This window comes from Adiantum capillus-veneris, chromosome 13 (genome assembly GCF_014529385.1).
Source record: "Adiantum capillus-veneris isolate H3 chromosome 13, ASM1452938v2, whole genome shotgun sequence".
Taxonomy (NCBI): domain Eukaryota; kingdom Viridiplantae; phylum Streptophyta; class Polypodiopsida; order Polypodiales; family Pteridaceae; genus Adiantum; species Adiantum capillus-veneris.
The window spans coordinates 135,322,778-135,329,433 of NC_140943.1; the positions used below are offsets into that span (position 1 = coordinate 135,322,778).

At 42.0% G+C, this 6,656-nt stretch overlaps 1 pseudogene; it reads right to left on the reverse strand.

The window, feature by feature from the left end:
- Positions 1-1,641: 1,641 nt before the first annotated feature.
- LOC147444916 (uncharacterized) lies at positions 1,642-2,686 on the reverse strand (annotated as a pseudogene).
- Positions 2,687-6,656: the final 3,970 nt, after the last annotated feature.

Consider the following 6,656-nt stretch of genomic DNA (forward strand, 5'->3'; position numbering starts at 1 on the left):
AATTGGCCATATAGTAGGACGGCTTGCTAGTCTCTCCTTCACAATTTTTGTTGCCTCCCATGTATGATCAATGTTGTTGCCACAAAACCATACAAATTTTTTTCTTAGACCTGAAGGGATTTCAATGAGACCCTCAAAACAAGGGGCAGGCACCCCTAATAATCCTCCTCTACACTTCTTATCAATTAGCTCATTGCACTTTTTGTTTTTATGTCGTAAGTACCCTTGGCATCACACTTCACTCCCTAGATTCATCCTTCAAATAGCCTATCGTGTGTGGTGAACATCCACCTCAATAGTGCTTTGTATTCCAATTGATCTATGGGTAGGTCGAGTTGAGCGATGTACAGATTGTGTAACATACTCAAATTCAGGCTGATGTGAATCTCTATCTCTAATTGGATTATTGTGTCTGCCTTGTCGTCGTCGCCTCACTGTCCTTGAATCACCATGTGCCAAAAAGTTTCTACTGGCAGCATTAAGCTCAAATTCTGCCTAATTAGTTAGGTCCACCACTTCTGTACCTTTTGGGAGGGTTGCATTCGATGAAGCTCGTCTTTTTTTATTTTTCTCAATTCGAGGGCCACATCCAAGGTGTCCACTTAAGAAAAGAGTCATATTTTGACTACTGCAAAAGAAAAGTACAAAGATCACCATAGCAAGCACTGTATAGAGAGATATATTCAACCGCATCATTGGAAGCTAACCAGCTCCCATGCACGGACTCCACTAAGTTTGCCTGTGGTACTAGTTGCCTATCACTCCCCTCTAAGCTTGAAATAAATTCAGAACATTTAAACTTGCAATTATTTTATCTACTCTAAATATTAACAATGACTCACCTTGACCATGTATTCACCCCAATGTGCAACTCTGGCATGCCACCAGACAAGCCATGTCTCGAGAATTAAAATCTTAGTCTTGTCTAAATTTCTTTTTCTCAACCAAATACATAGATTGTCCAATTCTGTTTCGGCAGCCTCGTCAGAAGGTGCAATCCTCCATGCTCTACACCTTTGTTTAGACTCTTCTTGACTGTGGGGAAGGATACATTTTCTTGCATGTTGTTGCATACTCTATTCCCAATGAAATGAGCATGATCTTTCCTGTCCAACCATAACATTATTAAAGCTTCCATTAAAAACTGTCCTCACAGCTCGCCAATTTGCTTGAGCTTCATCAACCATAAATCTAGTATCTTCCACTTTAAAATCTCCAATAGCTATGGTTTGCATTTCTTGAACATAAAAGTTATATACATGGCATGCCATAGTTGTCCATTCTTGCATTCTTTTAGCAAAATCAAAGAAAAACCAAAAACGTTCCAATTGACCACCAGGACGCATTTTATTAACCAAATCAACACCATTGCCAGGTCCTTGGGTTGACATTTTAAAAATGTGACATCTATCAAAGCCAGAGAACTCTAGTTGACCAGGAAAGGCCATGCTTTGAAACAAGTCAAAAAGCAAGCGCTTCTTCAAACTAAAAATGGAATCATAGCTAGTGGTGGGTTGGCCGACCTCCTCTTGTGCTTCTTTCCTCCACCGTGACAATCTTCTTTTGTCAAGTGTAGGTGCAAGTTTAGCAAGGACCTCACCTAAGTCCTTGTCAGAAAGCATTGCCTTAGCAGAGTGGTCTTTAAAAAGTGCTGATTGCAATACTATTTCCTTTGCCAATTTTTTGTTGGAGAGACCTTGGCCTACCCACAAAATCTTTAGATATCATGTCCTTCACTTTGACTTTAACATCCACCATTGCTTGTTTTACAACACCCTCAGCAACAACTGGGTGTAAGTGACAACCCATGTGAAGAATCCCTTTGTTATTCTCTTACCAGGGATCTCTGAGGGCAAGCAAAGAATGAGCTTACAAGGGCATTCAGAGATGCAAGCTGGGGGAAGATTACAATAAAAGAATTTCAGGCTTCCATAGCTGCCTGTCGTGGATCCTGAGGGACAGACTTTTGACAAATGCCCTGTCCAAAACTTTTTGTTCATTTCTTTTGATCTTTGTACTCTTGAACATATATTGTTTAGGAACATCAAGTGTCCACCAAATTTTTTGAATCTGACAATCCCATCAAATCCAACCATATTGCTTGTTACTGCATTTGTCCAAACATGTCCATCAAATTTGTCATTTGATCCTATTGTCCTATTGGTAGGGTCTGCATATGGAAGCTCAAGCATGATGTTTCCATCATATCTTTGTGGTAGCTAATCAATCTTTCTTATCTCGCGAACTAGCTCAAAGTTTGCTCTTAAAGAGTTCTTTTGTGGAAGATTTCTAAGCTTCTTAACTATGCTATGTGTAGTGGCAGTTTCCAAGATAGCATTCTCTGTTGCTTTTGGCTGACCTTTCTCCTCCACTGCCGGCTGTATTGAACACTCTTCCTCAATTTCTATAACAGGAGCTTGTCTTGATAGTTGTCTGCCATGCAAAAAAAATGTCCTTCCAAATTGAATATCCAATTGAAACACAGTATTCTCTCCTCTGTGAATATTTGGCACCTAAAAAAAAAGACCTCATTCTGCTTACCAAATATTTGATCCAAACTTATTGTATTCTCTACTAATCTAAAACATGCACTTAACTAATGGCGTGAGATCTCCACAACACTGTTTTGAGTTGAAAGCTCTATCTGTTTAGTGTTGCTCTCATCTCGTATAATTGCAGTATTCATATTTGCAAAAAGTAGAAGGCAAAAGGCGAAAGTGGCAAAAGACAGTGTTAAATAGAAAACAAGAGTCGTATATATGATGGTATGAGAGTGAACAATAAAGCACAAGATATTCTCTTTTGAAGTGATGATTGGCGGTATTCAATGCGGAGTATCTTACTTTAGATATGAATCAGACATTATTATCATTTTTATTATATATCTTGTATTATCATTTTTATAGTTTCCAATCTATTTTAAATTAAAATAGATTTAAAATGTCCTACACGTTGTGGTCTTTGATTGTGTGGACCACTTGAAAACATAGCTCTATGTGCGATCCCTACAGCACACAATGAAACGGCGCAACCAGCAAAAACGTGAACAGGTACTCCTCTCTCTCTGTTGTTTTTGCTACTGATAGCCGTTTTTCGGCTTTCCATAATTTCCATTGTAAGCTACCTCACCCAAACACTGTGGCTATCCCTACCATTTCACTGTACATAGGCGTTGTGAGCGGGATGAAAACACACACAGCGCCTCTATAACGACCCGACACACACTCTTGGGAAGATACACACACACACACTATGGGGCACCACCCAGCTTACCCAACACACCTGGCTGAGACAGGGAACACACCTCTGGAGTGAGAGGAGAGAGAATATCCACTTGCCCACTCCACACAGACACACACACACACATCCAAAAAACTCAGCTCAAATGAGGAGAATTTTTTATGTTTAGATACAAATGAGCTTGGGCCAACACGAATGGGGTAAACAGCTCACACAATATGGGTAAAAGATATCAGATACAATCACAAACTGGAGCAGAAACTTCGCTCATAGGAGAAACTTACACAGCCAAAACAGTAGAAAAAAAGGGAGGAATTTGGCAAAATGGACAGCGCCATCGCGTCCGGAACGGCCCAAAACCCCAGTCTACAATGTCAAAGTGCTCAAATCCGACCTCGGATGAGCAGTTCACGGCCAAAATAGGCTCCAAAATGAGCAAAATCACAGCTGCGGCTGTTCCTCCTCTCTTATCCACGTTTTTTCTGGTCTTCTCTCTGTTTTTTCAGTTCCCACACTTAGCTTTATTACTTGGGCACCCTTGGCCTTTTAGATGACCTCAAACGGACCCCGAACAGGCCAAAAACTGACCTCGCAGTGCATAGTTGTCACCTTTTTGCATCATCCGCACACCTGGCACTCAGTTTTTCCCAATAATGCATCCCACAACCACGTGAAGTGGCCCCAAAAATTGGTCCTCATGATGACCTTTCTTCATAAGTATCACAAGAAAACACCCACGTCGTGTCCGTACTCCTCCGCGTGCAAATATTGACCCCATTCGACCTCTTGATGCCACTAGATGCCATCTGACGCACCTGCTTACCTCATGTCGTCGGCCCGCCGATAAATTCCTTGAGAAGTTTTACGCGCTACCAACTCCTCCTTATTGTAAGAAAAACACACTGATACTGATAATAGTGAAAATCGATGCACTATGTACATGGTGTCCTACATGTACACATGTGGGCCCCACGTAACCACCTCGCTCTGAAAAATGGGCAATCCTTTATTCGATGCACCATGCATGTATATGTACATATGCGCAATCCCTTGCTCCAAAAAACTCTTGACATAATTTGGCCATCCCCTAGCCTGCTAGATCATTCATGATCAGCAACAGCAACACTAGTAGATGCTCATTCCACATGGATCCCACACAAAAACACTTGGCATTCCTTGCATCAAGAGCTTAATCAAGCTTCCATGTGGTTCCCAAGGAAAACCCATAGAGATGCCATATATCAACTTTACATCAAGAAAACCATCATTTACTTTGGCATAGACCGACATGTGCAAATATATCTCCTTCTCCATAGCTGAGAGGTCTCCACTGATCATTTGTGTCATCAATTCCTGCTTCTTTGACAACTCAACCTTGGTTTGCATCAACCCTTCAATCACTTCATAAGGCCCTTCACTTTCATCTTCAACCTCATCTGCAAATGCAACTAAACCAGACTCCTGGATTTCTTTATCCATCAAAGGAAATGCAACATCAGCATCCTCATCACTGCTGGTAGTGTTATCACTGTCCTCATCTGTCACCGTGGAATAGTCTTCATCACTAGACTCATCCTCATCTTCATAAAGCTCCTCTAATTGTTTCCTTGTGTCCATATTATATAGCTTCTTGGCATCTGTCTTTCCATAGAGGCTAATCGTACCATGTCGCCAATCTTGAACTGCTCCCACTGCACGTAACTATGGTCTGCCCAGTATAATAGGATATGTTCCCAACCCTGCTGGCATCACATGAAAATCAACCACTGCCTTTGCATCATATTCATCCACTTCTAAGCTCTTTACAACACCCAAGAATTTTACTTTTTGATGGTTTTCCAATCTGATCCAAAAACCTGACACCCCAGCCACTATGAGACCCATCTTCTCAACACATGAGTGTGTTATGACGCATATTTGGGCTCCGCCATCCACATAACCTTGTCCCAAAGTTTTCCTTTTATGCCACACATCTACTATTGGACAAATGTCTGGTAGCTCATCCATTGACAACACCTTTACTGAACCTCTCTCTGGCTCTTTCTCCATTGGGTTAACCATCCTCTTCCACTATCGCTTTAGCTTAGACACCATCTCTATAAGCTGCCCAAAAGTAACATCTGCCTTCCTGCTCATCAAATCCTCCTTCAAGTCATAGCTTAATTGCCCATCCCCTAGTGGAAAATTTGAAACATGAAACTTGCGACGAGCCCTCCTTTTTCTCTTGGCCTTGACATCCTCGCCTTCATGGCTCTTTCCTTTCTTCTTACTAGGACCTAGGACACTTCTTCCTTCCTTTTCCTCTGTGGTCCTCTTCCCAATAGGCATCACTAATATATCCTCTAGCTTTGATGCCTTCTCCAAGGTGACTACACTTAGCACTTTTGTCTTTCCCTTTTCCTCCTGCGTCAGTCCACTGGTTCCTTTGTCTCCCTTAATTTCGATGCCATAATCATTTGACCTAGTTAGCACCTGTCTTGGCAATGGATACATGTCTCCCCCCATCCTTGGGGGCTTATCACATTGCGGGCTGATGTGACCCAACTCTCCACAATTATAACATGTGGGCCTCTGCCTCCAAAACCTACCATTGCTTTGTCCAACACCATTCCTAGGCCTTTCTTCACGTCTTGGATGATTTGCAAACCTCCCTCGACCTCGATTATTTCCCACTTGACCTAGCATATTTAGGCTGAGATTCTTCATCAAATCTACCACTTGCCTCATGTCTTGCCTTAGCCCATCATCTTGCACCGATGTAGTGACCACTGCTGGCATAACCTGAGTAGTAACAGGAACCACTGGTTCATGATGAACCCCTGATATGTGACCTTGTAAAGACTCTATAGGCTGAAATTCAGACCTCATGGGCAAAGACTCCACCCCTAACTGGCTCATTTTCCTCAACTTCCACTCTTTGTTCCTTACTACCTCTAGTGCATCTTCATATGTCCTAGGCTTCTTTAGCTCCACTCTCCAACGTATATTCTCCCAAAGACCAGCCAAGAACCTGTCCTTCTTCATCATGTCGGGCGGGGGTACGTGTGGTGCTAAGGCCTTGCACATTCGCTCCCATGCCAATGAAAACTTACGTATGTACATAGACCAAGCTCGTGCATCACTCTTCAAGCAAATTTGGAGAAGGCTTAACGTCTGCGTAGGGTCATGAATCTGGTTTCTAATGCAGGCAACCTCCATCTTTTCCAAAAATTCTTCCACATCTTCATCACTTCTTCCATGAAACTTCTCATAAGAGAAAGCCATGGCTACCCAAGTTATAATGCTTTGAAAACCCCTTTGAACACACGTGCAAGAACCCAAAACTTTTGACTACCAATCCCCAGAAACTTCAATGGAGCTCAACTTTAGATAAGGACAAACACATGCACATCAAATGAGTTTTCATAGTTGATCAT